This window comes from Corvus cornix, chromosome 2, assembly GCF_000738735.6.
Source record: "Corvus cornix cornix isolate S_Up_H32 chromosome 2, ASM73873v5, whole genome shotgun sequence".
NCBI classification, from domain to species: Eukaryota; Metazoa; Chordata; class Aves; order Passeriformes; family Corvidae; genus Corvus; species Corvus cornix.
Window position 1 is genome coordinate 124,653,748 of NC_046333.1, and position 12,155 is coordinate 124,665,902.

Genomic DNA, 12,155 nt, shown 5'->3' on the forward strand with positions numbered 1-12,155 from the left:
CTCCCTGCCACATCTCAGCCACCCATGGTGCTCTCCTGCTTGTACTGGCCCTGGAAAAGCAGGAGGCTACACACTGGCTGACAGAGAGCAAAACTGAGGCATGGCCAGGGGGTGTGTTATCCTTGTCACTCAGGTTTGCAAATCTGAGAGCCTGCATGACCTCTGTAGCCACATGGTCATGGCTGGGCTTATGGGGAGATTTCACGTGAGAGGAAGGAAAGTGATTTTTTTACTGTAGGATACAAAGAAATTGGGCAATACTTGTGCCATTCCAATGGACCTGAGAGATGAGAAACCTCATCTCACACTAGTGTCCTATGAGACCTAAGTGAAGGAAAGGAGTGTTGAAACACAGTCTTTTTAGTTTTATGCCTTAGAAGGAATATGCTTTCTTTAGTTCCCAACTTTGCTAAATCCTTTTCCTAGCCATCATCCTAGCTAGGTGCCTCCATCTTCTGCAAGCTAAACAGGCTTCAAGGTTCCTGGCAGTTCTTATGACAGATGTTGCCTTGATCTTCAGCTCTTACTGTTGTGATAGGTTAGTGTATTTTCTACCTGGGTCTTGATCATGCTCATCTGCATCTTTTTCCTAAGTTGCTCCATGATTCCTTCCCCTATCTCACTGATGTCAGCCTTTCCCCATTTCCATCATATTCCCTCACTCTCTACCCTGCCCCAACACCTCCTCTGTTGGCAACCAACCTCCTAATTGTATTTTGGAGAATGAAAGCCTACAGGCAAGGAGTAAGAAAAGGCAGATTATGAAGGATTACCACTGAATAGGCCCATAAGGTGCTAAATAACCCTGCTCAGTAGCACAGAGTTTGAAAGCCTGATAAATGGAACCTTACAGATGTTTCTAATCCAGCAGTTTTGCCTGGTAGGCAACATACACTGAGGGATGATTTGGTAATTCTGATATCAAAGAAAGAAGAATGAATGAAACCCAAGTATTAATGGTTTAGCAAATGGAAGCTTAAGCTGCCACAAAGCAGTGTAACAAGAAGCTTCTTAGCACTAAAACAGACACAGAAGGGACTTATTCTATTTACATAGGAAAAAAACATATATCCTAGAACAGCTTCTAGGGACCCCTAGAGTTCTTCTGCTTGGCCTTCCAAAACCACCACCCTCATTAAGAATATTTTCTTCTCTCTAGTCAGAGCTTACCTTGCTACAGGAGCCTCTTGGCAAGTTTATGCCAACACTGAGAGCAAGTTTCGGTAAACATCAGTTTCTTTGCAGCAAGGCTTGCTGAATGGAGCAGAGGTGGTATCTTAAAGGCCTGTCAGCATGTTGATAAAAGCAGTTTTGTGTGCTCATATGAACTAACAGAAAGATGAGAGATCCTGTCAGAGATTTTTATAGAACAGTGCAAGTTTGTGCTGCCTTCTGTGCATCTTTTTTCTATCTTTCTTAGGGTGTGTTAAAAATACTGAATGAGGAAGGTTTTTTCATATTCTTCTGATTTCCTCTCTGGTTTTTTTTATGACCCTCCTGTCCCTGGGCACTTCAAACCTATCAGATATCAGTGATGTACTAACATTAGGAGCCTCCATGCCTGCAGGAGCCTACCAGCCTCGCCCCATCCTGTCCCAGCTTTGCTAGCTCCTCACAGAGCTAAATAGTCTGACATAAAACACAGGTCTTGATTTGAAGCCATATTCTTCTTGCCAATTGGACTAGTATTTGGAAAGAGTACAGTTATTTGAAAGGTCAGACACTGTAACTACAGCCATATCACTTACTTTATCTTAATTTTAAAAAAAGGTGAGACCTGGAAAATAAAACATTGCAATATAAAACAGTATTGGGCCACTATTTAATACTAAAAACTGTGGGAAAGTGGCAAATCTAAAATGAACTGCCTGCAGAATAAAACCGTGAAAGAAGCACAAAATTCAATTTTGTGCTTAACTTAAACAGTCCTAAACCCCTTGCATATAATATCCAGATTTTGTTTCTATAATGACATGTAATTTTTACAAATGATTTATCTAATTTGTTAGAGAAAACAGTTTTTACTGTACCATTCATCACTTGGGTTTGCATTTTTCCAGTGATGCACAAAGTAAATCACACATGGTTTATTAGTAAGAGTACATCATTATCCAAACATAAAGGGACTCTGAAGAAATGCAAATGGTTTGAAATCAGTAGAGAATTTGATAGAATGACTGCACTCAGGAGGGCTGGAAAAGATCATAGAGTTTTTTCTTACTTCATTTTTTTCAGATGAAGTTTTTTCAAAAAGAAGATGCAGATCACTACAGAGAGGCTGTAGCTCTTACTGCCTTAGGCCAGCTTAACACACAGCACCCAGCACCCTATTCCTAATGGAACACCTTTTGCAAAAGTGAAAATCATTCAGAAACCTAAATTTAATTAGAAATCAAATATTTCCCCATAACTTATATTTTTCTTATCCTGAAAATTAACCCCATTACAAGGAAAAGTTTTCCAAAAGCAAAAAAATGTAAAATTAATTAGGTCAAGCCAATCAAAAGGTAAACCTAGAAAAACTGAGCACAGGGAAAGATGTATTAACTTACACAGGTTCCATCACTTCCTAGTTCCTGTCATTTGAAAATCCATTGACACACTTCAGCAAATTAGCAGGTTTCTTAGTATGAACTTTTCTCCTCAGCTGAGAGGCAGTGATCCCATTTTTCTGTATTCTACAATCCTTTCAGAAAAAAAAATCTTGAAATTGGAGAGAATAAGAAACCCAGACAATTTGATCTGCTTGATATTGATGTCAGATATAGTTCCATGCAAAGACTCACCAGGGAACAAAACACAAAGCTGCTGTTCATAAACCTCCCCAAAGAGCAAGAACTACACATTAAAGATTTTTATTAGATTATGTTTTAAAGTGTCCCTAGGCATAATACAAGCTTTCATTTTTTTATGTGTTCAAACAGCACAGCTGTAAGAGAACGAAGCCGTAATATGCCATGTGTCAGTAATTCAAAAAAGAAAGCTTGTAAAAATTAACAGTCAGGAAATAATAAGTAGCTGTATATCAGGAGAAACATTATTAAAACAGAAAGGATCTGTATTCATTGCATATGGTGAATACTGCAAAACAAGATGGCAACAAAAATGGCAAGAGGCATTATGCCATTGGAGCAGCTTACACCTATATGCACCCCTTTAGCCTCAAAGCGTCACTGGAGGCAATGATTAGTCTCCAAAATCAATGGAAGTACCCCAGTTACCCCCCTCAAACTCTTGTTTAGTATTTTTTGGTTTTGGCATATTTTAAAGTGTATTCTTAATTTTTGCAAGGTAGTTATAAAGTAGTTGACAACAGCTCAGTGTTTCACAAACACAAGAGATCCTGTAGACCAAGATTAGCCATGATGCATATGCACTATGTTTGCTAATCCCTCCTCCAAAAACCATGATTCAAGATAGCATAATAAAACACAGTAGACTCGCTGAAAGACAATGTGATTTTCTGACTGGTTTTTTCTGCAACTCGTTCTATACAAGCAGAATCTGATCCCAAGATACTTAGAATTCCAATTTGTTTCCATACTTGTAACCTCAAAGAAACATCAAACATGGATCCAAAATTTAATGCATTTATTTTTTTCTTACACTAATGACACCTCAGATGCTGCAAGGCTTTTCAGAACTTGGTGTTCAGGTTTGATCAGGACTATGAGGGTTCATGCAACAAACACTCTTGTTTGCCTGTTTCTTAGAGGATTCCATGGTAGCAAGGTCAAATGTGAGCCCTGAAGGTTGCCATGGCAACTGTATATTGATTCATTACATATCAGAGTTTGTTCTGAGGCCTCTCCAAGGCAGGATATTGTCCTACCTAATTGTGTTTCTCTGCTCTTCGACTTTAGTGTTCTGTGCCATGGATAACTGATTCTGAATGCAAAGAAAAGCGATGCACACTGATGTGTCAGTTATGCAAGCATAAAAAGAAGTAGCGAGAGGAAGACCAGAGAAAGAACAAAAAAATTAAATAAGGCTGAAGGGTACACAGTGCACACATCAGGGAGAAGAGGAAAAAAAGGGGGCAAAAAGATGTTATAATGTTGACTGTGTTGCACTGACTCAATAAATTCACTTTAGAGAGTCTTGAGATTAAATGTGCCTCTTCCTGATATGAACTGAAATAAATGCTGTTATGACATGATGAATCCATAATCCCCAAAGCTGGCTATGGAAAACGTGAGGGAAATATATGTTCCATTAAGATCTGCTGGCAGCAGAAAAGTAGAAAATCTGCAGGCTAACGGGATAAATGTATCACAGAATTATAGAATAATAGAATATAGAGCCACAGAATTTTTGGGTTGGAAGGGACTTTAAAATCATCTAGTTTTAACCCCCCTACTATGGGCAGGGACACCTTCCACTAGACCAGGTTGCTCAAAGCCCCCTCCAACCTGGCCATTAACACTTCCAGGGATGGGGTGTCCATAATTTTCCGGGCAGGCAGCCTGTTCCTGTGTCTCAGCACCCTCATAGTAAAAAATGTCTTTCTAATGTCTAGTCTAAACCTGCAATCTTTCAGCTTAAGGCCATTTCCCCTTGTTCTATTGGGACTGCATGGCCTTGTAAAAACTCCTTCTCCATCTTTCTTGTGCTCCTTTTGGTACTGGAAGGCTGCTGTAAGGTCTCTCTGGAGCTTTCTCTCCTCCAGGCTGAACACCCTCAACTCTCAGTATCCTTACCCTGACCTCTCTCTGTTGCTGCAGTATTTAAAGAGCTATGGAGTAAGCATGGATTATAGCCGCAGAAACACCCTGCTAGTTTGCACACATCCACAGATATTTCTAAATTTTTGTTTGCTTCTTAGCGAAATATGGACAAAGATCAACACGTAGTAAGATCTCAAAGTATAAAAGTAGATTTTTGTTTCTGATTTTATGTGGGGGGAGATAAATAAGGTGAAATATAAAAGCTAATAATTTAGTTTGGGTTTGGTATTTACATTAGTACACCTTTAATTGCAACCAAATCTATGTCCATCCATGCTACAATAAGAGATGTGGTTATCACAGCCTTTATCTGTACGAGCTTTCTTCAACTATAAGACAGATTTTTTTCTCTGACAATTGGTAATTGATGTGATTGGAACAAGGAAATAAGGAACAAAGTTTAGCACTGACAATATGATTTCTCTGCAATCTTTTTCTATCCCTTTAACCAGAGGGAGGTCCTCTTTTTCCCTTCTCCTGATCACCAGCTGCATTTCCATTTCAAATTCATATTCAGCTTGCTAGTGGAAGGGGCCTGCCCCCTCCATGAGGTTTTGTGCAGTTCATTTAGTGTTATGGGGTTTTTCTGCTTTTTTTATGATAAAATTTCAGTTCTGCCTTTCATGCTGGAAGTTACTAAATGTCCATCACAGACCAGATAACCAAGCATCTCCAGCCACCACCTCTAAACTTTGGTGATTTGTTTTATTGCATGGAAAAATTAAATTACCTTCAGGGGACTGCACCCAAACCAGACTTCACATTCTTTCTCCAGCAGACATGTCACCCAAACAAACCTGGTCTTTCAATTGGTCAGGAAAATCAATCAGCAGACTACTGCCCATCAGCAGATCAGGAGAATTCAGTTTTAACAAACACTATGACAAATTTACTCTCGCATTGACAGTAACAGATACATATGTATATATAACTCCATTCTTACTTCAGTGCAAAACTGACATAAAACCTGAGCCATGAAAGTTGTTGACAAACACTGAACACTGTACTTTTCTGAAACTCATGTAAAAATGGATATGTGTCAAAAAACAGTTAAATAAGAAATTGTGCGGGTTTTCGACCCCCACATGTCCTCCCTGGATGGGGGAGAAAGTCCTTGCCAGGAATAAGAGACGAACGGGACTTTTGGATCTTCTCAGTCTTCAGGTTGTTTGTTATATCTTATCAGTAACTTACATGCTGGCAACATAGCACGAAGCAGAGCAGATACCAAAAGGCAAATGCAGGAAAACTCAAGGCCTTTTAAAGGTAAATTATCCAATAGCTGTTAAATGCGTATGTATTTTACTTTTCTACCAATGCCTAATGAACTATCCATTCTCGTGGCCTATACTGTGGCATTTCGTAACCAATCATTCTGTACTACTAACACTGCAGAAAATGGAGTAGGTGAAGAAGAAGGAAGAGACCTGAAAAACCACAGGGATCCTCCATCTTGCCTTCATCTACTTACTATACTAATAAACCTAAAAATTCTAAATTTTTCACTCTGTAACAAACTATATATTATACTACTACCTAACTCACACCCTTGTAGATTCTAATTCACCCCAAAGCCTTGGCAGCTTTCTTCATGGACGAAGGTTAAAAACAGTGTTTTCCTGGGGGGATGGGTCTTTCAGAACAGGCAGAGAAACACTTCCTGCACTTTGGGTTCCAACACAAGTATTAAATTTCTGCTATTTAATCATTGTTGCTTCAAAGATTAACCTGGTTTTCTGCTAGTGATAGTCAACAGTTTAGTGTTTTATTTCTTCTTCATAGGTACACAATAGCAGATATAAGCAAATTTTTATAAATGTTATGATTTACCATGAAATGATCCTATATTGACTTCTATATGAGCAAGGAAGCATAGTGCCATGTCACAGAGAAGAAAATTATGACCAGCTACTACAGCTATGCTTTAATGTTATCTACTTCCTCATAAACTGTTTCACTAAATTTATGGGAGGTTTTCATCTCTTCTACTGTCACTAAATTTGCTGGATATGTTCTGGTTCTTACCATTAGTAAAAGGCAATATAATCACCAGCATCTCTGTGTCTAATTTCCCTATGAAATACTTAATATGTAGTATTATCTGAATATAGAGTGAAAATAATCACATACGTTGCCAAAACTTTTGATTTTATTTTGGCAGAGGAGTTACGTGGTTTCTCTGAGATAAACAGATATCACTTTTTATGCTTCTCTCTCATGTCTGCCAAATAAATTCAACTCCACACCCAAACATGTTGCTTTACAACATTTTATCAGCTCTCAGAAGCAAAGTAGGATCATTTTTGGTCTATAAGGAAGTGAAAAATATAGAGAATATTGCAAAATATTATATGGGAAATGGGATACCCTGACAAGCACAAGACACTGAATCTTTATCTAATTTTTAACAGGCTTTGCACATACTTTTAATTCTTAGACATCCAACACTGCTGAGTTTCAGCCTCTAGTTTGTGACTTTGTTTAGCACAGGCAGGTGCATGTTTGTCCACTGTGTTCTGCCTGTAGTGCAATGCAAGAGTACATCCTTGGCAGGGTATGGCGGAGTGCCCTGCCTCTCCACAGGGGAGGAGGAGCACCTGGCCCATGCTGGACTGGCCAAGGAAGGTCTGTGCCTGCCTCTGTACAACTCCCATTTCTTGAGCTGGTGAATAATGTGAACATTATTGATTGTTGACCGGGACTGTGTGAGCTGTTAGTCTTTCCCTGAGAGCAAGAACCATGAGGTCTTGTGTTTGCTTTGTTTGCCCTCTGTCCTCTTCACATCAGAGTGACATGACCTTTTCAAGCACTAAGAGGAATGTGGAGCCAGAACTTCCCTGGTTTTTTGATGCTGCCACTCAAATATCTTCCCCTTGTATTTCCGGTGACACCCAATCTTCACAGCTGAAAATCCCCCAGGGGCTGGGTGTTGGGTACCTAGTGTGAACCTCCCCCAAAAGCCATTCTACAAACTCCCCTGGTTAAAGTATATCAGACTGAGTTTCCAAGAGGCACTGGTTGGAATGACAGCTTGTAGATGGTGTTGGGGAGCGGCACCCACATCATATCTTTCACATCCCTCATAGCCCCTGGGAAAAATAGAACATAGGTTTTTGCCTCAGAGTCCTCCCTGCTGGTGTCTTGAGTGGGTTATGGGGGCTCTAGAGGAGCATGTGGAGCAGTGGTGATTTGACACAAAAACATCAGTAGTGTCACATTGACAGACCACAAGCTTTGTCAGTGTGGCAACGATCTTCACAAGCACAAGCATTTTTCACAGACCTCAGCAAGACAGGTCCTGTAGGATCAGACAGCAATCAAAAGAATGATTTTTGGATCACAGCCCCACCTGCATGTCCCTCTCAATGACCAAATTGCTTTGTATATCAAGGTCTTTGCATTGCTCAGATTGCTTATCTTGTTTGGCAAATTTCCTTTCCCACTTAAAACAAGACCTTTAAAATTTCTATCGTTAGTCTCATGGGAAGTATCAGACATCTGCAGAACTGCATTTTTGCAGTGATGAATGAATACAAAATCTTCTGAGAAAGCCCATACACAGACCCTTCTTAATGGTGAAAAAGGCAGAGGGGAAAGATCAGTGATGAAAGCGTGAAAACCAGCCTACATTAGCATGAACCAACAGCTTATAGCTATTTTAAAACTTGTGAGAAAATGCTGAAGAGGCAAAACAGTACAAGCCCCTACATGTTTCTGTGTTTGCAAGTATAGAGTATATTCATTTTTTCCTGTGTTGGTAAATAGCAGACAATTTTCAAAGCCTGATCCTGCCATCCTCCTGCCTCTCCTACTTTTCATGTGCACTCACTGGAGGAAGTCTTTCAATAACACAGGAAAAATAAGGAATTTGCAGGCAAAGGTTAAGGAATCTTTGAAGATGTGATATCATGATATCATGTCTTTGAATCATATCGTATCATGATATCATATCTTTGAAGACATGATCTGTGTGTTTCAGCCCAGTTGTAACACAGCTGATGGTCAAGGGCTGAAACTTAGGGATCATTTTATACAGAAGCTGGGTGGCATGGCAAGATATAGAAGGTATCACTCTCTCTTCTGGAAAAATCTCTGAGACATCAGGGAGGAAGAAGAAGTGCAATTAAGTCTTGCTTAATAATGAATTGTATTTCTTAAAGATCCTTTTTTTCCTAAAAATCCGATCCATAGTATTGACCACAATTTAAGTCAGCTCTCCTGTAGACATCCATCACCCTGCTCTGGTATCTTTAGCATGCTGCTGCACAAAATAGCCTGTAATTTTATTGCCACTCACACACTGCCACTGAAAGGATCAAAGAACGTGTCTATGTGAAAGAGGGTAGAAATGAGATGTAGGGGTTATAGTCACTGATCTCAGAGTGCCAGTATGAAGCCATTTCAGCATCATTTTAAATACAGTTTTTATTACTGTTTTTTTTTTTTTCCCAGAATACTGACCCAGCAATTAGCATAGATTAAGAAGGGGTCAAAGGAACTGCTGAAAGATTTTTGTCTCAATTGCCATAATTCCAGGATGCAATCCAAGCAACCCCTATTCCATTCTGGGTGGTAATACAGCTACACAACTTTTAGGAATGATAGATGATTAGTAATGAATGACAGCTGCAAGTATCAAAAGGTTGTTTTATTCACTCTATTTTTTGTTCTGTATTTTTTTAAAATGTGTTTCTGGAATTATCTTAAAAAAAAAAAAAAAAGAGAAAGCAGTCCAGTGTTCAATGTAAAAAATAATAAAAATGTAAGGCTGTCCCTATAATGTCCAAAAATATACATTCCTGCTTTGGAGGCCAGATGTCTTCCTCAATACTGTGATTACCATTTATTATCTCAGAATAATCTAGGACCAGTCCACTCAATACAAACATTTGAGATAGCAAAAATGCCATTTCTATTCTTATAAAGTAAGTTCAGAAAGAATTATTTTCCGCTGTGATCATTTTGAGACCAGCAGAATAAAATGATGAGATAGAATTAGAGTCTACTGATGACCATTTGAACAAAAGGAGAAGCTACAAAAGCATTCCCACAAGTTCAAATAGTCAAGAATGTTCGGCATTTCTGCTACCACCACTAGGAATAATAGTGCTTTGGAAATATTTTATCACATCATGGCAAGCAGCATTATAACTAAAACTCATTTATCTGTGAAGTTATTTACCAAATTTGATGAAAAAACCCTCTCTTAATACAAAATAATCCAAGCTTAGAAAACAATTTCCTCAATATTCTCTTCCAACACAGTGTCACTTTATTTCACTGAATCACAAATGTACGTAGGCAAAAGAGCCTACCAGACTTTCTTTAGAGGACTAAAGATAATGAATGAAAGTTGTTGCTGTGCTTAATGCAATTTGTTGACATTTTAACTTGTATATGAATAAAACCTAGGCAGCCATAGCCAAAAATATTTTGATTTTTCAAATGCAAAGGTCAAAAACATAATTATGTTTTCAATTAGGTTGTACTTTGAATAAAAAGACTACTTACCATATTTCTAAATTAGGTCTTTGTATAAATGATGGGGAAAGTGCATAAAAATGTGAAAAAGTGGTTTTTTTCTAATTGAAATTTTAAGATGCAAGCTGAAGGTGAGGTAATACAAAGAGGAGAAACAAAAGAGCTGAGATGAGACCATATTAAAAGAAAGAAGAGGCTATTGAAGTGAATAGAGAAATAAGGAGTCTTAAATTTGAAATGTTGCATTTGATTAATTAAACTGCATCCTGAATTTGCTAATTGGATGCTTACATGTTGTTGTGGGACAATGACAGATGGCATTGCACTGATGGCAATTAATCCTAGTAGCACTTTTAAAATAAGGCATTAAACTATCTGGTAATCCCTATTTCTGCAGTCATTCCTCTGAAAAACTAGGATGGAAATAGCTATGAGACTCATTATGAGGAAGAAAAACGTGATGAGTTTACAAGTAGTTTCAAATAACATTTATTTGCCATTTAGAATAATAAGAGCTTTCAAATAAAGTAATTTTGTGACACTTACAGTGTCTCCCTTTTAATTAACACCTTTAGTGGGGATGGAAATACACTCTTAAGCTTAAATCTTTTTATAGTATCCTGTACAAGGGAAAGACGTGAAATATAAATAGTTGAAATTGCAAAGTCAATAGGAAAACCACATTTCTACTAGGTTTTGTTGGGTTCTTTCCCTCTCTATTTTTAGTAAAATTTAATACCTATTTTTAATATCATCTGCACAGGAGCAGATGTCCTTTTGGACTGACAGAGGTGTAAAATACTAAACTTTGCTACTCTGGGTTCCCAGGGAATTGCATTTGATGATATAGCAAAGCATGAAATGTGTGTTCATTTATCCTACTGAAAAAATCTTGGTGAGAACTCCACTAAAACCTCACTGAACTATTCCATGAGTAAGAAATCAATACTCACAGTGATTTAGGTCACCTAAAAATAGACACAAGGGAGGTCAAGGTTCAGTGCTATACATGCTAACTCACCCCTTTTTTCTCACACCATAGTTTAAATTGTTGGAAAAGTCCATGTGGTTGACTGCCATCACTGCAAGTCACACATGAAAACAAATTGACACATTGTCATTGTCAGGACAAAAATTTTTCGAAGATTACTTTATACATTTGAGTATCTGCCCTCCCCCCCCTCCCCCCCACCTATTTTTTTCTGTAAGCAACTCAGTTTTCAGTCAAAAACCATAAAGAAAGTGATGAAAATTACTCTGCTCAATCCATAGGTTTGGTTCTGTCACAGACTTCCTTGAGGTTTGAGCATATCCAGGAAGCACTCTGCAGAATAGAGACAATAATAATTGAAATAATAACCCTGTATTTTTTAGCCTTGATGTAACCCTGCAGCAAGGAGTACTGAGGCAAAGAGTAAGTAAGTAGTCTGTGTAAGATCTTATATACAAGGTCTTTAAGAATTCTGGGATGCATCTCTTAGAAAAAATATATCCAATATCTAAATTACCTCACCTTAGTTAATGACTCTAGAAGTTACTGGAATTAAAACAACAAATTTATTTAAGTTTTGTGATGTGGAAATTCTAAGTCAGAGTATTCCATGTAACTGTATGAGGAATGCGTGTTAGCTGATTGCAAGGTAGATGGGAGAAAAAAGATCATCTCTTTTTATAGTAGATCAAGATTTCTTAAAATAAGAAGCTGCAGGATTCTTTGCTCTTTGACACTGTTTCCAGTCCCACTGAAGTCTCATGTTGCAGGAATCCACACATGTGAACTGGATTTAAGGCAGACATTTAAGAGTACAGATGAATATAGGATGATAGTCATGGGAAACAACAGTAAAATTAACTGCACTCAGAGTACAAGAAAGAGAGAGTGAAAAGACTTTTTTTTCTTCTTTACTTTTTAAGGACCACAGTCATAAGGTTCCAATATTATTCCAA